A 26625-nucleotide genomic window follows, 5' to 3' on the forward strand; every position below is an offset into this window, starting at 1 on the left:
GTTTGGGTGGTGGTGTGGAAAGGGCTCCATATACCTTTCTTTGGGCAGTAGCCCTTAAAGTCTGTCTGGAAAAGATGATAAATGCAACAGTGGGGTTCGGTTTCTGCAGTCCCCTAAGGGCCATGATAGGCCTCCAGCTAGAAGTGCTGGTGCTGCATGATTCTCCCTGCTGTGGACTCCCTCCTGCGGGATTCCTCAGTCCTAAGGCAGGGGAGGGCCTGCCCGATTTACCTCACATTTGGCAACAGGGAAAGGGATGCTTGCCTAACTTATAGTATGTCTTTAACTAGTTAAGAAAATTCAAATTGATCATTTGATCATGATTCAAATCAACAAAATCATGAATCTTTCATGATTCAAATCAACAACAAAGATCTGAAAAAGCAAATGTTTCCTTTTATTGGAGTTTCCTTTTAAAGGTAAGAACTTTCTCTGAAAAAAGGACACTTGATATGTAAATCCTGGTGCTTTCCTGCCGTGCCTACTAGAGAGACTCTGGTCTTGGAATAAGCAAAACCTTTTTCCGCTTCTGACTTAGAAAATGTGAACTCAAGTTCTCAAAGGGGAAAGGTAGTGGACCCCAGGGACCACTCTGTTTCCAAAGAACAAGAACCTCTGGAATAAAAGATTGGATTTGTAAAACAAAACCGAGGCCTCCTTGCAGCTTCTGGCAACCGTCTCTTGCCGGTGCCCTGCAAGGGAGGGCCCCTGGTCTCTGCGCCCTGCTGGACAGAGGGCGGCTCCAGTAAGTCACACGGGCATCGTCCTCTCGGTTGCCCTTGTCTTCCCTGCAGCTCACCTCACTCCCTTTTCAGGTCATTCTATCCATTTCGTAGAGGGCAAGACCTAAATTTCGTGCCCCTCGGAACCCCTGGGGAGGCCGGGGTGAGGCTTTCTGATGAACTACTGAAGAGCACAGGATCAGACACCTGGAAAGCTATGTTCAGACGCAGGCCTATGCTTAGGCCACATCTCTCGTTTTTGTTCAAACGTGATGTAGCAAGTTAAAATATTTTGCAAAGTGAATGGTATCAAACAGATAAGACGTTCATATTTGGATCACTGCCAACTATTAATAATTGAGAACTTAGCAAAGGTAAGTGCACAGCTAGAATAAAAGTATGTACTCTCAGGGCTTGGAGAGAAAGTGAATCATTTCTAGACAATGAGTACACTTAAATGTCCACAAATGATCAGTTCTAGTCTTTTTCTCTTTTCCAGGGATTGCTCTGACTTTGCCGGGTGGAGTTGCCTGTACCAACCCAGAACATTCGGTACCATGTAAAGTCAAGTCTTCCAGTTAAGGTGCCAGAGAAAGTAAGCTTGAGATCTTAACTGTGCAGCCCTAGCGGGCTATCCTAAGCAGCCCCGCAAATAAAACAAAATAGAAGTGGAATTCTTCTGCTTGTTGTTTGTTAATCCAGAAAAGGGCACGTCATTTTCTTAAAAAAAAAAAAAAGAAGACAATGTTTTTATTTTCTCACTCCTCTTCGACTTAATTGTTTAAAGGACAAATGCCACATATCCTTGTAAGATTGCTCAAATAAATTGTGATGGTGGAAAATAGTGTCTGTTACAAAGAAGAGAAGAATGAGGTCCTTCTGCAGACTGTGTTAGGGACGTGAACGCAATCTACCGGAAGAATTGAGTCACGACGTAGTGTTCAATTTCTGTCTCAAAATGTTTTCACAAACCCGGTTGATATTGTACATTTAATTTTATAAGTGGGGAAAAAGGCTTGACAAGGCTGGAAAGGTTTTGCCTCCGTGAGGTGAGGCGCGCATATCAGAATGAGGACTGCTTCAGACTTTAAAGACCACATCAGAGGAGGATGGTAGCTCTTGATCTTTCCCCGAGACCCTGCAAAACACCACCCTGACCCCTTGGCTTTAGAAAGGTGCTAAACCAGAGCCTATTTTCACTGGGAGCAAAAAAACCCACAAAAAAACAAAACAAAACAAACCCAAGTGCTGAAAGTTACTACTACTTAATATGCATTACATTATGCAAATTTAGATATGTTTTGCAAGCGTTATGTATAGGGTTATTCAAGAAGCAATTTGGTAAATGGGCTATAGGGTACTGAAGTAGCTAGCTGTGTCAAACCTGTCACCTGTTGTCCTCAGAGGACTTGAGCCAGTTTCCCAAGCACTGCTTTGTCACAAGTAGTGATGCAAAGTACGAATGCTGTTAAGTCTGTTCTTGCAGTAGTCTTGAAGCTAAGGACTTAAGCGTGTTTAGTGCACTGCAAATATCTGTCACCCAATCCTCATAAAGTAGAACTGAGTTGCAGGATCACCAGCTACTCTTCTCCATTCAAAGGTAAAAAGGCTTGACTGAACAGATGTTTTAGTTACAAATCCCTCTTGTCCAGAAAGAGTACAAGGGTCTAATTTGTTAATATCAGGCAGGCTGTTAATGTTTATTACTCCTCAGTTTATGTAATCCACACTCCAGAAGGATGGGGCCCAGCAGACAGCTGTCTGTTCAATAATTACTACTCCTATCATGGATTCAAGTCACTGGAATTGGACTGTGGGAAAATCATTCTTTGAGACCAGATTAGCTTTTTATAAATAGCACGGGATAACTCAACATGGTTTGGAAAGAACTGTTTTCCTCATCTGAAAAGAATATGAAAATATTTACAAACACCCATAATAATATTTCTCCTTAGGAAATCCTTACCCTAAACTGTCAATTTTATGTACACATTTGTGTAGGAATAAGCTACCTGCTACCATTGCTTTTGAGAAATGGTCTCTAAATAGGAAGAAACCGTAAAAATGAGTCATAATACTCCTAGAATCTTTAGTAAAATCACCGAGGCTAAAATTGGACAGATGGATAAAATAAGGGAGGAATTGCAACAGTTAAGCCCTCAAATTCTTAATGTTCTCAGATGGAAGACAACGAATTTTACCTTCCATTTTTACTTCAGTGTTTTAAACCTTAGCTTCATAGCTCAAAAGCTCATAGCCGTGAACAACAACAAAAAAAAAGACAAGTAGGTGTTTCCTAAGCAAACAATACGGAAATGACAAAGTGACAATTTCTAGCTCTTCCACATCATTTCAAATGCACACAATTTACTAAGTTTGAGGAATCTGTAAAGAGGGTATGGACAGGTTCTGGGTTCTCCCAAGCTTTATCGGGCTCACAGCTTGCCATTGGAGGAAGCAGGGAAGGTCTCCACATTCTCTGAGTCTGGAATAGATAGACGACTGACTCTTCCCACCCCCGCTGACGTCTGTGCACTTGAGCCAGATGCTCTGCCATTGTGCTCAGAGTCAACTGGCGACAGAACAGTGTGGTCCAAAGGAAGACAGCTGCCCTATCTTTTCCCCACACACAAGGGTCTAAATTTCAGTGGAATCACAACAGGAGCTGCAGAAATTCACTGGAGTAAGCACCACACAGTGATTTAGCAGCAAAGAGCCTCATTGCTGCTTACTTTAGAAATAAAATTGTGGGGCGCCTAGGTGGCTCAGTTGGTTAAGCGACTGCCTTCGGCTCAGGTCATGATCCCAGGGTCCTGGGATCGAGTCCCACATCGGGCTCCCGGCTCAGCAGGGAGCCTGCTTCTCCCTCTGACCCTCTCCTCTCTCATGCTGTTTCTCTCTCGCTCGCTCTCCAATAAATAAATAAATAAAATCTTAAAAAAAAAAAAATTGTGTAGGGGTGCCTGGCTGGCTCAGTTGGTAGAGCATGCAACTTTTGATCTCAGGGTCGTGAGTTCACGCCCCATACTGGGTGTAGGGATTAGTTACATAAAACTTAAAAGAAATAAAAATGTGTATATGCAAGTTAGGAGACAGAAGTCGAGCACTACACTTTACTGAAAAGCAGGGGTGGAAAATCAATTTTGACCTCTTCTAGATTGTTCCTTGACCTTTTCCATCCCCACCCCACAAAAACCAAAAACAACAAACCTTTCCCACTCACACAAGATCGACCCTCCCCACTGTGATGCAGCTATGAATCAGGTCTAGCTGGCAGTCCAACCTTGTGTTTTTCTTTCCCGCAAGCTTACTAAGATGATTTTTAAGATCCACTATAAGACAGAAAAAGAAAGTATGGTTAATGCAAACGAATGGAAATTTGTTTTCCAATGTGGAAGATGGAAAGTGGAAAGATGAAATTTATTTTTCCACAAAGTCTGCACGCCCTGTATTTTGTCAGCAGGCGGCAGCATTGTCTGCGAATTGGAGGCTATTTCCAGTGGGGCGCCCAGACCTCCACCCCTCAGACAAATGCCCTCTGGTCACCTCCTGCACCACCTTCTGCCAAACCAAAGAATTTCCCCAGGGTCTGAGAGTTGACAAAGGAGGAATCTTGTGTTGCCAAAAAGATGAAATTGAATTTTAAAACATCAGAGAAGCTGTTTGAAGGAGCCCAGGTGAGCAGCACTTTGTTTTCCAAGCAAGATAACAGATGTGACCTCATAAAGGTTCCCTGATTTAGTTCACAGTGAGTGCTTTGCTTTTGGAGGCTGTGGGAATCAAACATCAATTTGTAATTTTTTTTTTTGGAATATTTATTTATTTATTTGACAGAGCACAAGCAGGGGGAGTAGCAGGTAGAGGCGGAGGGAGAAGCAGTCTCCCTGTGAGCAGGGAGCCAGACACGGGGCTCGATTCCAGGACCCCGGGATCATGACCTGAGCCGAAGGCAGTAGCTTAACTAACTGAGCCACCTAGGCCCCCAATTACTATTTTTTCTTAAAGACCATCTCGTACAAATCCTGTTACATTGCCATACTTGGGAAGTTTGGGAGAACAAATGGGGTGAAATTTTACAATCCTACATGGAGATAATTTTAACAGCAAGAGTAAAAGTGCTGGCTTTTCTTTTTTTATTGCAAAAAAATAGAAAGCATATCATCTGTAATGAAAAATTCTAGAGAGTCTTTCAGGAAAAACTAAAATCTTTTAAAAATTTTAGGAGTACCTATTTTTATTAAGTTATTATAAAATGAGCATCTTTATTGCCCAGATGAAGACATCTTCATAAAATCTAGGACACTGAAAATATTTAAGAGCCTGACAGAGAAGTAAGGTTGCTCACATGTCTAAATTCCTCTTATGGAAAACAGGCATTAGGAAAAGGTAGGAGAAATTAAAACAAAGAGAAAGAACTTCTAAGCCAACTTGGCCAGATTCCATAAAATGACACAATCAGGGACAGGCTGAGGACCGGCCAGGTGAGGCGTCGGGGCTCTTGCCCTCTTGGTGCTCAACAGTCTGGCCTCGGGGAATCCATGCCTGGATCTGAGGAGCAGTGGTGCAGGCCCGGAATAAAAATGTGGAAGGTAGAAGGTGGATATCCCCTATGGCTACTTCTACCAAGCTGTAGTCACTGGACGGGGCACGGCTTTATTAGCTCAGTGATACAGAGGTCATTTTGGGTTAGAGAATGAGAGAAAAGAAAGGAAAACCTTCTGGAACTCAGGGCCCAGCCAGGAAGCAAATCACCGTTTGCGGCACCATTCATGAAGGTCTTATAAAAGCAGAAAATCTCCCCAGGCAGCTTTATGGACATCGTAGCTCAAATATGCCACCATTAGTGACCATACCAAATGCAGATTCAGGGACGGCAACCCAAGTAAGGAAAAGAGGTCGCAGCAGCAGGAATAGAGAGCCTGTATCCCTCCAAACGGAGCCGAGGAGGAGAAAACACAGGGCAGGCCGAGGAGCCAGATCAAGGCAGCTGATATGACATGGAGGGCAAGCATATTTAACGACCAGCAGCTCCGTTAGAAGGAACGACTGGCAGCCTCCGAGACCAGCTCTCCTGAACCAGCACATATCTCCAAGAAGACAGGCCCTCTTTCTTTGGTTGTTGGAGTCTGACTTGAGACAAAACTTCCAACTCACAGGCCACCGGGCTGGCCTGCGGTGAACTGTGACTGAGGACGTGATGGAAGGTGACAGCACCGGTTGCCTGACCCCGTCCTGCTCAGACAGGTCGCTGTTTGGCTGCCCCACCCCCCACAGCCATCCTCGTCTCCAGCTGTATGCTCCTGCTGTATGTATGCTCCAGCTGTATGCTCCCGCTATATGTATGCTCCAGCCGCATGCTCCCGCTATATGTATGCTCCAGCTCTATGCTCCTGCTGTATGCTCCCGCTGTATGTATGTTCCAGCTGTATGCTCCCGCTATATGTATGCTCCAGCTCTATGCTCCTGCTGTATGCTCCTGCTGCATATATGCTCTAGCTGTATGCTCCCGCTATATGTATGCTCCAGCCGCATGCTCCCGCTATATGTATGCTCCAGCTCTATGCTCCTGCTGTATGCTCCCACTGTATGTATGCTCCAGCTGTATGCTCCCGCTATATGTATGCTCCAGCTCTATGCTCCAGCTCTATGCTCCCGCTATATGTATGCTCCAGCTGCATGCTCCCGCTATATGTATGCTCCAGCTGCATGCTCCTGGCACCGTCCTGGTTGCACAGGGAAAACAAGCTAGGATGACAGTGCACCCTGGGAGACACAGAAAACAGGCGTTTCCAGGGCCGCGGGGGGGTGTGTGTGTGACATCCCTCACACAGGCCCTTGAGGCAGCAGTTGGCTCCAGTGGCCACTGCCCACCAGCTGCACTCGGCTCAGCCTTCTGGGCTCCATTTTGGCAAAGAAGGTGTAGCCCACAGCTCTAGTGAACCCCAGAAGGCGCTTTTAGAGATCCCCCGAAACCCTGCCTGTAGAGGGCTTCCGGGGCAGAGCTCGCCGGCCCAGACAGCCTGGCCACTCATCTGCCCACAGGACAGCCACGGCTGCTGCTTTCCTAACGTCCCCTCAGTCCCAGCCCCACAAAAGTAAAGGTGTCCACGCAGACATCCAAGTTAATGCAGCACAGACACGTCCTGGTTCCTTGAGCTCCGTGAGCAGAGGGGCACAGGGAGTGCAATCCTCCTGGATTTGGGGTGCCTTGCACTTGATGCCCCATGGACCCCTCCATACCCCCCCATGGACAATTCCCAAGCTCGTGAGCTCCCACTGCTGTACCCATTCCTGCCTCTGCACCTGCCAGGAACTCGCAGAGAAACTACAGCCCTTGTGTGCAGGGATGCAAACACCTTCCCACCCTTTCCACCAATGGCCCAAAACAAGCCTGCTAATGCTAATCTACCCCCTCACTTGCAGCTCAACAGCTTTTCTTCTTAAGCTCCTGATAATGGTTTTACTAAAATCCCCTTTTGATGGAAAAAAATCCCAGCTGGACATTTCAGGCCTCAGCACAATGTACAAGGCTGCAGGTCCCTTTCCCTACCTCACAAAGGCCTCTAATCAAGTGGAAAATGTGCTGGAGGCCAGAGGTTTGGGTCTGCAATTATTTTTTAAGGGATTACTAGAGAAGAATAGAGGGCAGCAAGGATCCCCCCACCCCCGGCTTTGTTTTCCATTCGGTCCTGCTTTTAGACATATGGAACCAGTAGCAGTGTCCGGTTCCCCAAGCATGAGAGCCTCATATCTCCCTTCCCTGGTGGAAGGGTGTCATCTCTGAACGCCATCACTTCAAAAAGATTTAGAGAGTTTGGAAGCAATATGCAGGTCCTATTCCGACCCCATTTAAGCCCTTATTTATAAAACCACCATCGAACAGGATCTCGTGTATGAGGAGAGCACTCATTCATTAACCTCTAACCCCCACTCTGTATGCAGAGGGGAGAGTTCACACCGTGTCCATACACTGCTAAGATTGGGAGCATTCACTAGGGCTTCCCAGGCTTTGGAGGGCAAGAGGTCATGTTCTCAATCTTGCCAGATATCCTTCTTCTTATTTATATACATTGACCCCTCCCCTCAACACAGAGCCCTAATGCAAACCATGGATAAAAATATAAAACTCTAACCATTCTTATTAGCCTATTTGAAAATGTACACTATGGAAGGGAATTTGTCTTCTCTGCATATTGTCATTTACACATAAATGCTCATTAAGGACTAATTGATAAATGAACATTTCAGGTTGGCCCTAAATTCTCATCATTCTATTTCAGCACAGAAGAACTGCTCATCCTTCTCAACCGAGCTGGTTAGTGATGTATGCAAATACCCAGTAAAAAGGAAATGATTACAAATTCCTAAACTCATTCTGGGATGATCAAGGATTAGGCTGTTCAGCTCTGAAAGCTAGAAGTCAGCACATATTGTAAAATAAATGCCAGGCTGAGTAACAATTTTTAGGTCCTTTCTTCAAAGTCCCTAAAACACCTTTGGTCAAAACCAAAAAAAACCAAAAAACCAACTCTGGTCTTTTTTGTGAGTATAAATGCCTTCTTTTTTTTTCTTTTCTAAGATTTTATTTATTTGACAGAGAGAGACAGCAAGAGAGGGAACACAAGTGGGGGGGTGGGGGAGGGAGAAGCAGACTCCCCGTTGAGCAGGGAGACTGACGTGGGACTCAATCCCAAGACCCTGGGATCATGACCTGAGCTGAACACAGATGCTTAACGACTGAGCCACCCAGGTGCCCCAGTATAAATGCCTTCTTGATTTATTTTGCTTTACTGATTTTTCAGTTTTCCCGCAGAAAAACCCTAAACAAGTGAGAACCAGATGGATAAAAGCGTAATTATTACAGAATACATTAGATACTTCATACTAACACCATCCTAGTATTCTACGTTGGCCTTCACACTTTTTTTGGTGGGTAATTGCGGGAGGAGGGGGCCATACAGTTTCCCTAAAGACAGCAAGTAAGGGTGGCCCCTCTGGGGTCCTCTCCTCAAATAATGACAGACGGGCTTGCAGAATTTCTTCTGCTGGATATCAAAATGTTGTGACAGCTTTCTCCAGGAGTGAATAATTTTCAGCCTACTTTAGATGAAGATGAACTTGTTTTAGCAAGGTGAAGTGATACATTCAAGGGCATCAGCAGGGACAGTGTACTCGCTCTAAAAAGTCTAAGGGGGCCTGACTCCTTAAATAAGGAGCAAACCAGGGCGCCTGGGTGGCTCAGTTGGTTAAGCGACTGCCTTCGGCTCAGGTCATGATCCTGGAGTCCCAGGATTGAGTCCCGCATTGGGCTCCCTGCTCGGCAGGGAGTCTGCTTCTCCCTCTGACCCTCCTCCCTCTCATGCTCTCTGTATCTCATTCTCTCTGTCTCAAATAAATAAATAAAATCTTTAAAAAAAAAAAAAATAAGGAGCAAACCATGAGTCAAACCAAGTCTGACTTAAAGGGAGAGTTGTTCCAAATCTTCCTCTCCCGGATACTCTTCCTGAATCATTACCCAGAAAGTCTGTTTGCTCCTTTCCTCGGCTTATCAGCATTATTTTATTTTGTTTTATTTTTTTGAGAGAGGGAGGAGGGAGGGGCAGAGAAAGAACCTTAAGCAGGTTCTTGCCCAGCACAGAGCCCGACGTGGGGCTCGATCCCACGATCCTGAGATCATGACCTGAGCCGAAATCAAGAGCCGGATGCTTAATCGACTGAGCCACCCAGGCGCCCCAACATTAGTTTAATACTCATCATTATTCTTATACTTCTCCACTCTTTTAACATACTGTATCCAACAAAGTATCGGTTGTTTTAGAAGTCACTCTTCCTACCAAAGCCAGTTTGGGGAAGACTAAAACAGCAATTTGAAAACAATAATTTGATAAAACAGTGATGACAATGCATCTCAATTTTTTAGGGCGATTGAAGATTTTAGTACATTGGGATGTGAACATCTTTCAGACTCTCATTAGATCAGAAAAGTATGGGGCGCCTGGGTGGCTCAGTCATTAAACGTCTGCCTTTGGCTCAGGTCATGATCCCGGGGTCCTGGGATCGAGCCCCGCATCGGGCTCCCTGCTCCGCGGGAAGCCTGCTTCTCCCTCTCCCACTCCCCCTCCTTGTGTTCCCTCTCTCGCTGTGTCTCTCTCTGTCAAATAAATAAAATCTTAAAAAATAATAGATCAGGGCGCCTGGGTGGCTCAGTTGGTTAAGCGACTGCCTTCGGCTCAGGTCATGATCCTGGAGTCCCTGGATCGAGTCCCGCATCGGGCTCCCTGCTCAGCAGGGAGTCTGCTTCTCCCTCTGACCCTCCCCCCTCTCATGTGCTCTCTCTCATTCTCTCTCTCTCAAATAAATAAATAAAATCTTAAAAAAAAATAATAGATCAGAAAGGTATGTAAAAACCAACGTAAGACCAACTTTCTTAATTTTCCACTCAAAAAACAAGATTACCGTAATTAGAATTAAGAAGTACAAAGTATAGGCTTTCAAATTAACAAAAAGAAAATTTTGTTTAAGACCTAAAGAGAGAAGGAAATTATATCTTGAGGTTGAAATGCTATTGGTCCAAAGTTCATTATGTCTAGCTGGCATTCCTAAAATCGTTGGGAAGTGCTCTTGAATCCATGGAGAAGAGAGGAAATATTCCCCAGATTGCACCGGGCAGGATAACCTACAGGGAGAAATGGAGCCTTCCTTCTCTACAGTGTCTTCTCTAGCTCCTTCTCTCATGCTCTTAATAACTGAAGTCTACACCTGACTCCTGCTCAGCTCACCTGTGTTGTGTTGCTTCATATTTCTAAAATTCTCCCTCTTCACTCATTTTCCATTATTATGGGTACACTTATCCTCTGGCTCACCCAACTCCCTAAATCACCACTTCCCTGCCTAACAATCTCGACTCCGCAATCATAGTCCCTGACTGGGATCGCTGTGCACCTGACTGTGGCTTCCCCTGCTTGCCCTGCTCTGTCTGCCCCGGCACTTCCCAACAGCTATGGAACTTACCAGAATCATCCAGATTGGTGGTGGCAATCTCTACACCACAGTTTTTTTTTTTTTTTTTTTAAAGATTTTATTTATTTATTTGACAGATAGCACAAGTAGGCAGAGAGGCAGGCAGAGGGAGAGGGAGAAGCAGACTCCCCGCCGAGCAGGGAGCCCGATGCGGGACTCGATCCCGGGACTCCAGGATCATGACCTGAGCCGAAGGCAGCCGCTTAACCGACTGAGCCACCCAGGCGCCCCTACACCACAGTTTTAAGTATTATTTTTACTAAAGTATGCCTGCCTACTTAAGGCTGTTCTTCAAAGGGATACATAAATCCTTATCTCAAAAAATCCTTATAAAAAATCATCCAGAATAGAAACATTTGGATGACAAGGCAAAATCACCCTTCGGTCCCTCATCTAATGCCATTTCCCTCTCCTGAGAAGTCCCAGGGGACAGAGTGGGCTGTATTCTTCTGGACCCAACTCCAGCTTTCAGAGTTGCCAACAGCAGTGAGGTGACAAATGCCCCAAATTTGGATCTGATACAGAATCTTATCCTGGATTTGTGTAAGATCTTGAAATTAACCTTTTGCCAGCATACGTTAAGGGTCTATGGTGATCTGGCAACATTAAGAGTATCTCTCCCCTGGTCTCCCGCTTAAGAATCTCTTAAGTTCCTCTCTGGGAACTATTATGAGTTTATCTACATGGTGCTGACAGGCAAGTGGCAGGACTGATAAAGCTTGTGCTTGGCTTTATCAGTCATATCGCTAAAACTACTTTAAGAGCCTATAAAAATGCTAACAAATATTCCTTCTGACCAACCCACGTAACAGTCGTTCACAATCACAAGATCCTGCTGGTTTATTGGGATTAATTCCTAACAGTTAAAATGCTAGAATTTATGAATGACTTTTCCAAAAATACAAATTAGTGTGGATTCAAGACTATCTTTCACTTAGTAAATATTTATTTGGCAGCTACTATTGGCCAGAATCCTGCACCCAGGGCTCAGGACACAGAGTAACATCTTACACTCACTTGTATGGAGGTCTGCTTTCTTGAGTGGGAGAAAAAGAAGTGGAGTTTCACTGGGAACCGCTCCCAACCCACAGCCTGATTTATCTGTGCCGCTGCCTGTAATCTGGATATGCCCATGGGAGTGTGCCTCATGTGTGTTTTAGGAAAAAGAAAAAAAAAGAAAGAAAGTTGGGGGTTGCGGCTCTAACAGTCAGCCAGTGGCAGATAAGGAGGCCGAAGTGAGGTTTGTGGACAGACGACACTGAATTCCTTCCAACTTCCCTAGAGAGTGACCGCCAGGTCCTAGTCCACACAGAATTGCTCGTCTCCCCCCACCTCCTGGAGGCAGCCCTCCATGTCAGTTTCAGCTTGATTTCACTGGGACAAAAATACTGAGGGAGGGGCTACAGGAGCCCCAATGACCTACACTGCTCCTCCCCCCCCCCAGTCTCTGGGACTGCCCCCCGCCCCTTTCCGCTCAGGTCAGCTTAGCCTGCCTGGCCTTTATTAGCACAAGCTAAAAAGTCTCCAAGGGAGGCCAAGCCAAACCAGGTCCTTGATTTAAATGACTATTTGAATTATTCTCTGCTTCATCTCCAGTAATTTTGTTTTATTAGTGAAAGGGTTTGTGAGAAGAAAGGAAATATTTAAGGTTTCCTCCTGCTGTTCAAAGCTAGTTAAATGTAAACAGAAAAAACCTGTTGGGCTGTGTTGAGGCACTGTGTGCAGTTTGTCATGTGCATCTCCGTGTAGACACAAACATATGCCCGCGGGCTCCACAAGCAAAGGGTTGTTCCCCCGTGCTGCTTTCTTAGGATGGGACCTTCTCTCCGGAAGACCCTGCGAAGGGAGGAAGTCCAGAGTTCCTGCCCAACCTGCAGACCACTTTATTTACTTATTATTAAAAAAAAAATTTTTTTTTAAGATTTCATTTATTTGAGAGAGAGAGAGTGCACAAGCACAAGCACAAGGAGGGGGAGTGGCAGGCAGAGGGAGAGAGAGAAGCAGGTTCCTCGCTGAGCAGGGAGCCCGATGCAGGGCTCCATCCCAGGACCCTGGGGATCGTGACCTGAGCGGAAGGCAGACGCTTAACAACTGAGCCACCCAGGTGCCCCTATTTATTTATTTATTATTTTAAGATTTATTTATTTAAGAGAGTGTGAGATCACGAGTCGGGGGAGGGGCAGAGGGAGAGGGAGAGAGAATCCTAAGCAGAGTCCCCACTGAGGGCAGAGCCTAACCCGGGGCTCGATCCTACAACCCTGAGATCATGACCTGAGCTGAAACCAAGAGTTGGACGCTCAACCGACTGAGCCACCCAGGCGCCCTCTTACTATTTTTTATTTTAAAGAGTTTTCTTTTTTTTTTTTAAGGTAATCTCCATGCCCAACGTGGGGCTCGAACTCACAACCTGGACATCAAGAGTCACATGCTCTATCGACTGAGCCCGTCAGGCACCCCGCCAACCTGCATACCACTTTGTAATAATTCCCCAGGATCAAAGCACAGACAGTTCCCCAGAGATACTGCCACGGAGACAGTAACCCTGTCTGTGCTCTTCCTCCAATGTGCACGTGAAAACTGACCGCACTCTCCACTCACTGTGTTCCTGCTGACCAATCGCCAGGTGCCTCCACAGGCTCCCACGACTGTCAGCTCCAGATGCTGACACAGAGCATGGACAGCGGCCAAAAGCAACTCCAGGAGCAAGGATCACAGTGTGCCAGGCGGCGTGTGTGCGTGTGTGTGTGCGTGTGTGTGTGAGAGAGAGAGAGAGAGAGAGAGATTCGGATCCCTGAGAGCCTTTCATGAGCTTCAGATAGGGGCTTTTCGACAGGGTAGAAGCTGTGAGCACAGTATTCTCACTGACCAATGAGGAGGAGGGCTTTTTTCCCAGGGGTCCCAAGCAGCAGTGTTAGTGTTTACTCAAAGTACCATAACCCCAGCCATGCAGACAGGTCTACACTTATGGCTGGAAGATTCAGGGCCAGAGACAGGTAAGTAGGAAGGTAGATAGATAGAGATATGTAGATAGATTAAAACACTTTCTTTTTGCTCAACTCGTAATCAGCATCTCCTGAGAAACTGAAGTACTTTTATCTCAAAGTGGAAGAAACCCCAGTGAGCAAAGGATAAAGCTGTGGGGGATCTTTATTTTTATTTTAATAGAAGTTTTTTCTCCCTTGAGGTTTTGCTTATCTGTCCATATATGTCCACAGAAAATATTATTCTTAGAGTCCAGAGTCTGTTCATATTTCTTTGAACAGATTTTTAAGGGCAAATAAAGACAAGCAGAGATACTTTTGACACTGTTGTGCTTAGAGGATATGTTTAGATCGTTCCCATCTAGTTCAGAAGCAATTTGTTTGTCATTACCGGCCAGAAAGTACTTTTGAAATACACTATTAAGTTCATCAAAGATGACTTGTAAAGAAGGCCCCTGGCTTTTCCAACGAATTCCTACCAAAACCTTTCCAATAGGCATAATAATGCTCATGTTAGGACTAAAACGGTCATCAGGACACCAGGGGTGATCAGATTACATCTGAAGTAAGGTAGGATCCTACTGGCCATGTCCCCAAAGTTTTCTGCCCACATCCAACCACAAAAGCATCCATGTGGCTGGACTGCAAAGCTTCATGTGGTTTATTTATTTATTTATTTATTTATTAAAACGATTTTTTTTTTTAAAGATTTTATTTATTTATTTGAGACAGAGAGAATGAGAGAGAGAGAGCACATGAGAGGGGGGAGGGTCAGAGGGAAAAGCAGGCTCCCTGCCGAGCAGAGAGCCCAATGCGGGACTCGATCCAGGGACTCCAGGATCATGACCTGAGCCGAAGGCAGTCGCTTAACCAACTGAGCCACCCAGGCGCCCGCTTCATGTGGTTTATTATCACTGATGCTCTGGGACCTCTGAGGTCTTGAGTTTTGAATGCCTCAGAAGAGGGTTCCTTTTTCTTCTTTTTAAAAAGATTTTATTTATTTGCGAGAGTGGGGAGGAGGGGCAGAGAGAGAGGGAGACAAGCAGACTCCCTGCTCAGCAGGGAGCCCGACACCAAGTTTGATTCGAAGACCCTAAAATCATGACCTGAGCTGAAGGCAGACGCCCAACAGACTGAGCCCCCCAGATGCTCCACAGAAGAAGGTTCTGAAGACTCCTTTGGCTGACTAGATGGGATGGCCTCATTAGCTCCCAGAAGACTCGCTGTGCCTCTCTCCCAAGACACCTCTTCTACCACCAGCCTTAACTTGCTCCAGCTTCTCATTCACACCACTGTTTCTTTAGGTGTGGTCTAAGGATGACCTGTGGAAGAATCACCTAGGTGCTTGCCAAAAATGCATTTTTCAGGGGGAGGGGTTCTTTTTTTTTTTTTTTTTTAAAGATTTTATTTATTTATTTGAGACAGAGAGAATGAGATACAGAGAGCATGAGAGGGAGGAGGGTCAGAGGGAGAAGCAGACTCCCTGCCAAGCAGGGAGCCCGATGCGGGACTCGATCCCGGGACTCCAGGATTATGACCTGAGCCGAAGGCAGCCGCTCAACCAACTGAGCCACCCAGGCGCCCAGGGGGAGGGGTTCTTAATCTCTCTACTCTATCCCAGAGATTTTTCCCTAAAACTGTAATCTGACCATAGTGTTATCCTGCTTAGAAATCTCCACTAGCTTCCTGTTGCTTAAAGAGTCAAGTCCCAGCTCCTTGCTATAGAACCATAAGCCTTCAGGGTCTCCAGTGACTCCTCAAGACCCATCACCTGCCAGTCCTCATCCTTCCAAATCCCAGCCTCTTATGCTGGTCACATGCAAACTTTTCACTCCTTTGTGCCCTTACATATTTTATACCCACAGGCCTAGAATGTGCTTCCCACCCAGCTTGATTGGAGAACCCTTCCTCACCCTTCAAGGCCTGGCTCAAATGAACTTTGTAGAGCCTTCCATTACTTTCTCCTGTGCGTCCCCACACCATGTTGTATGAGGCTCCAGTCTTAGCGCTTCTGGCTCTGTCTTGCCTTGCTCCCTCTCCCTAGAAGGATCTCCTAGCCGTGGGTGGTTGGGGTGGCATTCAATTGACAGGCATGAAAGTATGTGTTGAGTTTCTACTAGCTGCCCAGCTCTGTAAAAGGCACTGAGGACACAGCAATGAAACAAGCTTGGTGCCAATCTCACAAGCTTACAGCCTTGTAGGGAAAAGAAACAATTAGTAAGTACCATAATGGGGGATGAATGTTCTGATAGGAAAAGTACTTAGTACAGGTTGGGGGGTGAGGGACCCAAATCAAAAGGACGTAACCTGGCCCAGGGCTTACCCTTGCTATCCTAGCTGTTGCCTGCACACTCGGATGTTCCAAACATATTTTCTTTTTTTAAAAAAAATATTTTATTTATTTATTTGACAGAGAGAGACACAGCGAGAGAGGGAACACAAGCAGGGGGAGTGGGAGAGAGAGAAGCAGGCTTCCCGCCGAGCAGGGAGCCCGATGTGGGGCTCGATCCCAGGACGCCGGGATCATGACCTGAGCCGAAGGCAGACGCTTAACGACTGAGCCACCCAGGCGCCCCCCAAACACATTTTCTTAAATGTCACTTGAATGAGGATGATCCTGAAATAGCCAGTCCAGGCCTCTGGACCCACAGGCCCGACTATTAGACATCTCTACTTAGCAGACATCTCAACCCAGCACAACTAAAACTAAACATCTTTCCAAACCTACTCTACCTGCCCAAATAATCTACAGCCTCCATAAAAGGCACCCCCTGGTTGGCCAAACAATAAGCCTGGGAGTTATGTATGATTCTTCTCACTCTCTTATTAAACCCTACGCCCACCTGGAGCATCCCAGCCTGTCAGTCCTACTTTCTAGATTCCACGTGTTTGCCCCTCTCTCCTCCCACCACCTCTGCCCTAAAACTGTCCTTATTTGTAACTTTGACCCAGTTTCCAAGAGTGATTTTTCTAATGCACAAATCTGATTCTATCACTTCCTCAGTCACAATTCTCCAGTGACTCTTGCCTATAGGTTAAAATCTAAACTGTGTCACACACCATCCATGACCCTTAGTGATCTGGCCCCAACCTTTCCTCTCCACTGCCGCCTGTCCCCAACTTGTATATGCCAGCATCCCTACGCCCCAGAGGTGGTGGTTCTTCTAACCTCTCACGACCTGGCACCTTCATCTGGGAAGGGGGCAGGACCCCTGGATTTGGTGGTCCAGTGCAAGGAACTTTTTGAAGTATCAGATGGGCTGAGACTTCAGGACAGTTCACAGTGCCTGGTGCCAAAAAAGCCAAAAGTATAATAAATACTGTTTTGATCAGATGAAAATGTTCCTGAATTTTAAAAGGCACATTATTTGCATTAAAATGTTCCCTGTGTCCAATTGCAAAGGTGCAGGAGGAAACTTTTTGGGATGAAGAAAAGCTCTGTATCTTGACTGTGGTGGTGATTTCGTGGGGTATACATCTGTCAAAACTCACCATATTGTATACTTTAAAGGACTGCAATTTGTTCTACATTAATTACATTTCAGTAGAGTTGTTATAAAAAATGTTCCCTCCATCAAAGCTAACTTTTGCAAACGTGGGTGTCATTTCTCTTGTCCCCTACAGTTTTGGTCATCCCTCCCCATCCTTGATGGTGAGGCCTCTGAAATCCCCTTGGTAGAAGAATGTCCAGCTCTGGAACTTAAGACTCTGTAGAAATACCAGGCTCAGGGTGGTGAGGTCTCAAGTGACCACAGTACAGGAACTGTCTTCACGTTGGTGACCCCTACACTCAGGGAAGCACCTGGTACGTAGCAGGAGTTCAGTAAGTGTCTGAGAAACAAGTGCAGTAGAAGGTACATAGTTTGCACACTAGGCTCAAGTGAATCTGACTTGAAGGAGGCAGACAAAGCTCTTAGTAATGACGACAAACAGAATAGGGACAAGCTTGCACGAACCTTGCTAGTGAGAAATCTATGAAAAGCCCAGATTTATGAATAAGTCACTCTTTGATAACTGCTATGTCCCTACCCCAAGGTAACCCTTTCAAAGTCAAAGCAACAACACGATGATTAGAATATCTCAAGTATCTTTTTTATTTTTTTTAAATGCTAGTCTTTTTTTTTTTTTAAAGGTTTTATTTATTTATTTGACAGAGAGAGACACAGTGAGAGAGGGAACACAAGCAGGGGGAGTGGGAGAGGGAGAAGCAGGCTTCCCGCGGAGCAGGGAGCCCGATATGGGGCTCGATCTCAGGACCCCGGGATCATGACCTGAGCCGAAGTCAGACGCTTAACGACTGAGCCGCCCAGGCGCCCCTCAAGTATCTTTTTTAAAGCATTATTTCGATTTATGCAATTGAGGAGCTACGTTGTTAAGCTTTGCTGATTAAAAAAGCAGTGTTTCACAACTACTGCCCTACAAAACATGCTTGTGGAGATATACACGAGTACGTCTAAAATCTAAGACAGTCACAAGATTCAACAACAGTGACTGAAGGACTGCCCAGTCAAACGGCCATCACAATGATTGATTATTAGTCATAAACGAATGCCATGCGGAACGAGAACTGTTGACAATAATGGCACATTTAATTTGCCACTGTCTCGCAGGGACCTCTCTCTGGAGATTCGGCTGTACTTGGCCGTGGTGCCACCCCCACCCCGCATTACCACAACCACTCAGGAGACCGCCCAAGGGGTAAACATCAAGAGAGACGGTGGAAGGCGCCTGGGTGGCTCAGTTGGTTAAGCGACTGCCTTCGGCTCAGGTCATGATCCTGGAGTCCCTGGATCGAGTCCTGCATTGGGCTCTCTGCTCGGCAGGGAGTCTGCTTCTCCCTCTGACCCTCCCCCCTCTCATGTGCTCTCTCTCATTCTCTCTCTCTCAAATAAATAAATAAAATCTTTAAAAAAGGGACGCCTGGGTGGCTCGGTTAAGCGTCTGCCTTCGGCTCAGGTCGTGATCCCAGCGTCCTGGGATCGAGTCCCGCATCGGGCTCCCTGCTCCGCGGGGAGCCTGCTTCTCCCTCTGCCTCTGTCTCTCTCTCTGTCTCTCATGAATAAATAAAAAAAATAAAATCTTTAAAAAAAAAAAAAGAGAGACGGTGGAGAATTAATACTATTTGGTCTCCATGATCATATCATCAAAGATTGATCGAATATTTAGTGTATGCTCGGACCAAAACAGGCAAAACAGTCAAGAACCTTGGGTCCTATTCCGCTTTGCTCATTTAGTCCCTGGCTTAGCTTACCTTCCCTTGCCTCGTCTTTTTCACTTGTTAAACCAGACAAAATAGTGTACGTAATCCTTGCCATTAGATCCAGAAAAGACTACAGGGAATCACCAAGAGTGAAATGCAGTGCGATTCAGCAAAGACGCATTGCATGGACGCCTGGGTGGCTCAGTCATTTAAGCATCTGCCTTCGGCTCAGGTCATGATCTCAGGGTCCTGGGATCAAGCCCTGCATCGGGCTCCCTGCTCAGCAGGAAGTCTGCTTCTCCCTCTCCCTCTGCTCCTCCCTCCCCTCATGCTCACACGCTCTCTCTCTCCAATAAATAAGTAAAATCTTAAAAAAAAAAAGATGCATTGCAGGTCTAGACCATGCAGCCAGCGCCCCCCCGTCCCCCCCCCCCCCCCCGCCACTTCACCACTTCAGGGCAGAGGAGCCACCTTTTAACTGGACATTTCTTAGCAAAGCCCTCTTTGCCCATCCAGTTAGGAATTAAGCACTGGGAAGTAAGGCTCCCTGGGACGGCCCTCAGCCAGTGACTGACAGCAGTTAGTCCATAACCACTCCAGCCCCCCATGCCAGCTGCCTTCTCCAGAGGGCTCAGGCTCAAAGGCCCCCAGTGGTAACCAGGTCATCAGCCCACCTGTTACTGGCCGCCTTCCCTTCCCTGCCTCATTCTCCCACTCTCTGATCGGTGGTTCCCTCACCACGCAAATAATCTACACAAACCACCACTACCTTTCCTCAACTTAGAAAGAAAAATGAAAAGGAGAAAAAGGATAAGGCAAGACAAAGAGACAGGATGAGTTCAGGCTATTTCATTGCTTCAACTTACAGACACGTTCTCCATAAATACATACACATAGGCACATAAAGATGACACTGATTCTGTTAGCACGTATAAAGATGCACCCATCTTTTCCTTTTCTGTTCCATAGTTCTGTAAGAATTTTACTGTGTTCTTTACTCCTCACCCTTATGAAGATATTTTTAAGATTATTATGATTATAGTATTAAAGGTAATTATTCTAGGTCATTCTTTTTTTAAAGATTTTATTTCTTTATTAGAGAGAGAGAGAGCGCACAGAGGGAGAGTGAGAGGGAGAAGCAGGCTTCCCACTGAGCAGGGAGCCCGACTCAGGGCTTGATCCCAGGACCCTGAGATCATGACCTGAGCTGAAGGCAGACGCTTAACCGACTGAGCCACCCAGGCATCGCTATTCTAGGTTATTCTTAATGTCTCGGGACTATACTTTGCATTGCCCAGCCCCAAGAGACCTCAAAGAAGCACACTTGAATTATATATACATGTATATGTTTATATATACGTGCGTATGTATATGTGCGTATATATATGTGTGTGTGTGTGTGTGTGTATAAAATGACAATATATATAATGATTGCATATAGTTCTGAGAGAACAAACTAAGGTTCTATAGTGATGGCCGGACACACAAGGAATTCACAACCCCCTAAAGAAAAGGCATCTGGATGGCCTGCCTAGCAATTCCCCACTGAGATATAAGAATGTCTCCATTTTTCCTTCCCTGTTCCTTCCCTGAAACACTTTCAGTCACTTGACAAATCATTATCATTCATTAATAATGTTTCCTGAGTGCCCATATGTGAAAGAAATCCACTGCACATCTCACAGTTGCAATTCCCTTCCCCATGGAGCTTTTGTTTTAATGGAAACTATAGAATATGTATGTCTTCCTCTCACATATTCCATTTGGGTTTGTTGTGTTTCCTGTTTTTCTCTCTTCTCTCTGGTCCAGAGGAATAATTTCCTGGTTTACAATCTAAGCTGGATCATTTCACTTCCATGAGTTGGGAAATTTTTCATGAACATTTAAGAGGACTGGGCGTAAGGGCTGGAAGGAAGCAGAATTGAGGCAAACGGAACTGGCCGAGCAGGGATGGCTGCCCCTCCTCAGCATGGAGGAAGGTTCCCGGTGGCTGGTCATAAGCAAGGGTCAAGAAAGAATGACTGGGGGCAGAAAGAGCATATGTCAAGAGGAGGCCAAGCTGATAACAAGAAACAATTGTCCCATCATCACACCTCACATTGCCTTTTCTCAAATTACCTTGTCAACTTGATGGGATCCAATTCTCCTGGTCCCCATTTCAGAGCCACAGAGACTGACTTCTGTACTATGCAGCTTAGGAAGTCCAGAGAGGTGGAACCTCATTTTCTCTTCCAAAGTTCTGTACTAGGCTTGCCTTAGTCCAGCCAGGATGGTCGAGGTGTTAGAGAACTTTGTCTCTTCTGATTGTTCTAGAAACTGCTGCCTGCGCCCTGTCCAAAGACACTGATAAGAACCCTCTCTCTGCTGCCCAAAAGGACCTTCTGGCTTAGACTCTACTAGAAAGGTGCCAAAGCATGAGCTTGCCTACATGCTGAACCTGGCTGACTCGTGCTTTTGGTGTAGAGACCCTTCCTAAAAACATGAGAGTACCATCCAGAGGTGTAGACAATTTGACAGGTAGACCTTATAGTGAATCACAAAGATATAGAGATGGTGATGATCTAGTCCAGTAGTTTTAAACTTTTTTTTTTTAAGAGCTAGAACTCTGCTTTTCTACTAAAATCACATGTTGAAGTATAAGAAATAAAGGCATTTATGCAGGTGAAACTTGGAGAGGGAAAGGATCCCCACACTAGCTCCTCAGTAAGAACTGTCTCAAAAACCACCTGTCCAGCCCGGCCCATCCATCTTATAGGCAACAGAATGGGTACACCGAGAAGTTAGGTAAACTGCCTTGGGTTGCAGAACCAGGGGCCAATCTACTTTCTGGATGCTTAATCTCTTGCTCTTTCTACTACAGCATCCGGTCTCGGATAATATATGCTGAGCCTACAGAACTACATGTGGCAATATTAAACCACAAAAATTACTGACTCAATGCTTTCATTAAAGACTCACCCCTGTTCACATCCTGAGAATGAGAAGTTTGGGGCTCTTCGTACCACATTAACTCCAATGGGTAATTCTGAATTCCCTCTTGGCAGAAGTAATATAGGTCAGATTCCATTAAACACATATCACTACAATTAAAAAAAAACAAAACAAAACTAGAATTCAGCTCATGGTCTACAAACTCCAGTAAGACTTAATCATCCAGAGTTTAGTGCTATACTACCAAGGAATTTGGATGGTGTTTTCGATTTTACTGTAAAAAGACTGCCTATGGGGCGCCTGGGTGGCTCAGTCCGTTAAGCATCTGATTCTTTATTTCTGCTCAGGTCATGATCTCAGGGTCGTGAGACTGAGCCCCGCATAGGGCTCTGCGCGGAGCGTGGAGCCTGCTTGGGATTCTCTCTCCCTCTCTTTCTGCCCGTCTTCCTGCTTGCTCGCTCGCTCTCTCTCGAAATAAATAAAATCTTTCAAAAAAAAAAAAGATTTTGTCTATAGTATATATATATATATTGGCCTTGTGGTGGTAGATCCGATAATGCAGACAGGCGATGGCTTCCAAGTCCCTCACCATAAGTGTGGCTGCGTATTAACACAACCCGACACTGGAACACTACTCCCCGGGACCCCCTCATTTCATTCGGTTTCCTCAGGTAGTCAGGCAATTTACTACCCTTGAGCAAAGAACTGTCAGGACTCCCCAGGCCCACCCATGGCTTCATGGGACCCCTCTGGGCGTGGGCTCACCATCCCAGCTTCCTCCTTGGTTATTTACAAGACCAGAGTCCTTAAAGTAATTATGTTGGAGGCCCTTTAAAAAACAGGAGGATAAGTAAGAATTTGAAACAAATGTATGTACATATTTGAAAAATTCAGGGACAGGGTGGAAGCCTGCTTGGAAGTAGGAGGAGGTAAGCTATCACAGTGGGAGGCCGGCCCCTCCTTGAAAGACCCTGCCAGTGCAGCACCCCCCTTACTCACCCCTAGGCCCCTGAGGCTGGGTGGGGGATGGGTGACCTTACAGTCCCGGAAGCAATGAAAAGGAGGCCACAAGGAACGAGGAAATCGTCGACATGGAGAATAGATTCAAGGCCAAGATCCAAGTAAAACATCATCAAATTGGAAAGAGAAAAAATAACAGAAACATTTCAGATGACAAAACTGAAACTCTGTCTCTGGGATGTGGCTACTTAGGTTTTCCTCTCATGCCTGACAGCTCGGATCAGAGCCCTGCCATTTCTAGACACGGAGTCTCTGACACGTGATGCCTCTGGTACAGATGAAACCCGCTCACCGCGCAAGTGATCTGGGCGCGGGACTGGGTGTGTGGGGCCCGCTCGCACCCCCTACTCAGGTTTCCCAGCCATCAGCTCCTATTTGAAACCTGGTATTAGAATAGTTCATGCTGGGACACTCTCTGAACTCTGCTTGCCCTGGTCCTGTCACTTCTGCCCTACAAAGGGAGGGGGATCCTAAAAGCGTTTTTAGAAAAGCAAGGGAAAGAGGAAGAAACACTTGTAAAAGCTTTTGATAGCGCTGAGTCACACTCATAGAAGCACACAAATGGTCAGGTACTGTATGTTCCGTAACATTCACAATAAAACTCTCGGTGGACCGACCTTTCCTGTTACCTCATGGGGCAGCGAGGCTGAGTTAGAGCTGAGAACCAAGCTGAGCTTTCTAAACATCTGGGGGCTTTTAAATACTTTTGCACTAGATATTGTTTGGGGGTGACTTACAGCTTCTGAAGAGAGCTGAGCACTGAAGACAGAGCTAGGGTTTAAAACTCAGTTATGTCAATTATTGGCTGCACGACCCTGAATAAGTTATCCAAATTCTGGCCCTCAGTTTTCTTGTCTGTAAAATGGGAATATTAAAACCCACTTCACAGGGTCATAGTTGAGATCAGTGAAATGAGATGATGTATGCAAAGCATCTACTACAGTGCCTGGTGCATGGTAGATGCTCTGTGCATACAACCAGTATTAACCGAGCACCCTCCTCTTTGCCAGGCACTATGCCAGGTAAGCAAAGACAGATCTCGTAGCTGTGCTCTCGGAGCTTCTGGTATGACCACTAGTCTGTGACTCAGCAAGAGCACGTACTGTGACCTGCTTGTCTGGACTGATGTACGGTGATGGCAGCACATAGGTTACAAAGATAAGAGAGGTACAGACTCTGTTCCTCAGCTGCTTCAACCTGACTGAGAAGGTAAGGGAACCATATCACTGGATGACTCTGGTACTAATTACGTGACCTTGGGCAAGTCATACGACAATTTTGGAGCTCAGTTTCCCTGTAAGTAAAATAAGGAGGTTGGACTGGATTAGTGGTTCTCATACTTGACTGGGTACCGGAATCTCCTGGAGGAGCTTTTGGAACTATAGATTCCAGGCCCCCACCCACACCTGCTGGTCAGAATCTCAAAGTGTGGGGCTCGGGGATCTGTCATGGCTTTTAAGATGCCCCCAAGTGGTCACATGCAGACATCCTGGTCTTGGCCCCTCTGTAAGATGGCTTCTAACAAGAGTAAAGTTCCGTGGTACATCACTGTGCCACGAAGCTGAAGCTAACAGAGCCACGGAGGAGGCATCGGCAGAGCACCACCAGGTGAGGAGAAGGCAGACGGCAGTGGGTCATGGCAGCATGGACGCCAACTTGAGATGGGCCTTAGCCGAGGGCTAGCATCTGAACTTGAGGGGGCTGGGAAAGGAAATAGCATGGAGAACAGAAGCCACACACTGGGCCAGAGGACAAAGTGCTTGGATGGGAATGATGGCACAGAGGTTGGAAAGGCAGATTGAGACCAACTCATTCATTCATTCATTCACTTAACCATCCATCCATCCATCCATCCATTCATTCATTCATTCACTTAACCATCCATCCATCCATCCATCCATTCATTCATTCATGTGACCTTATTTGGAAATAGGGTCCTTACAGAGGTAATCAAGTTAAAGCGAGATCATTGGGGTGGGCTCTAATCCAATACGACCAGTACGGTTATAAAAAAGGGGAAACTCAGAGGTGTCTGGGTGGCTGAGTCAGTTAAGGGTCTGCCTTCGGCTCAGGTCATGGTCCCAGGGTCCTGGGATCGAGCCCCACATCAGGCTCCCTGCTCGGCGGGAAGCCTGCTTCTCCCTCTCCCTCTGCCCCTCCTCCGCTTGTGCACATGCTCTCTGGCTCACTCTCTCTCTCAAATAAATAAATAAATAAAATCTTTAAAAAACGGGGGGGAATTCAGATTGAGTGACATGCACGGAGAGAAGGCTGTGTGCAGAGACACAGGGAGACTGCCACGTGAAGGTGGAGGACTGGAGTGTGTCCACAGGCCGAGGAAGCCAAAGATGACCGCTAAGCCACCAGCAGCTGGGACGGAGGCACAGAACAGACTCTCCATGGGAGGCCTCAGAAGGACTAATGCTGCTGATGCCTTGATTTCAGACTTGTGGCCTCGAGAACCATGAGACAATATACTTCTGCAGTTTTAAGCCACCTACTTTGTGGCGCTTTGTCCCCTCAGCCCTAGGAAACAAATACACGCTGGAACAGCAAAGGAAACAAGCCAGAGAACTGTTAGAGACTGTGGATTAGAGGCTTGGCGATTCACTTTCTGAATTGTTGGACGAACCCGCTAATTATGTCCCGAGAACGGTGCCTGGCACCTGTCATTCAGTATCATCCAGCAGCAAAAGAGATTTGCTGGGTAATTAATGAGATGTTCAGGGTCAAGGAGGAGGAAAGATGGATTCGTGGGGAGGATGGCGGCATGTGGGAAGAAATGCAGGTTTCGCGTCAGACACATGAACTTCTCCAGATAGAAATATCTAGATGTAGCTGGAGCGCAGAAGTGAAGCTCGGGAGAGAAGTCTGGGCAGAGATTAAGTTTTGGGAATCACCCTAATAGTGACAATAGGTTAGATGCAGTGTGAAAAAAATCATCTAGGAAAAGAAAAGAGAGATGAAGGCAGACTCGACATAAGTTAGGGTCTCAGAAAAGGACGCAGAGAGAGGAGAGGTCTTGGGCGAGTCTGGGGGCCCAGGAGCCAGGAGAGGAGATGTCGCGGGGGAAGCCCTGGCAACAACAGAAACGGAAAGAAAGACATGGGTTTGGGCATATTTCAAGCTATTTTCTTTTCATATAACAATAATTTTTTTAAACATAAATCCATGGCAAGTTTTGAATGGTTTTAAATGGAGCCACTTTTGAATTTCTTAAATTCAAGAAGAGTTCTGGGGGGGGAAAACATGTGTTAATTTCCTGAGCGTTTCAATAGCAACTTTAACCTAAAAAGCTCAAAAAGTGCTGGATCAGGCAAACAATCGGGTAGCGAGTCTGACGTCCCAATGTCATAGATAAGAAGGTTCAGAGAAGTAAAGATCTGTAGCTCCCTTTACCCAGAACATCAGGTTCAAGGGAAGAGCTGGTTTTGATTCTTGGGCAAATATTCAAATCCAAGCCCCAGACAGCTCACCCGTTTATTCACTCATTCAGCACATTACTGACCAATGCACTGCACCAGGAGAACAAAGATGAATAAAATCACCAAGGAGCTTACAGTGCAATAGGGAAGAGAAACACTATCAGGTGTTAAGAACCTTAACTAGAGAAACTTCAAAAAACAATAATGTTCAACGATGGATGACTGGATAAACAAAATGTGGTATGTGCACGAGATGACACGTAGATGAACTCTGAAGACATGATGCTAAGTGAAATAAGCCAGACGCAAAATGACCATTATTGTAG

General features: G+C 45.9%; 1 protein-coding gene across 1 annotated transcript in view; it reads right to left on the minus strand.

Annotated features, from left to right (window-relative positions):
• The window catches only part of WNT5B (Wnt family member 5B), a 108426-nt gene that overhangs the window by 53359 nt on the left and 28442 nt on the right, over window positions 1-26625 (minus strand). The window lies entirely within an intron of this gene.

This window comes from Leptonychotes weddellii, chromosome 5 (assembly GCF_054177405.1).
Source record: "Leptonychotes weddellii isolate Sample4059 chromosome 5, ASM5417740v2, whole genome shotgun sequence".
Classification (NCBI taxonomy): Eukaryota; Metazoa; Chordata; class Mammalia; order Carnivora; family Phocidae; genus Leptonychotes; species Leptonychotes weddellii.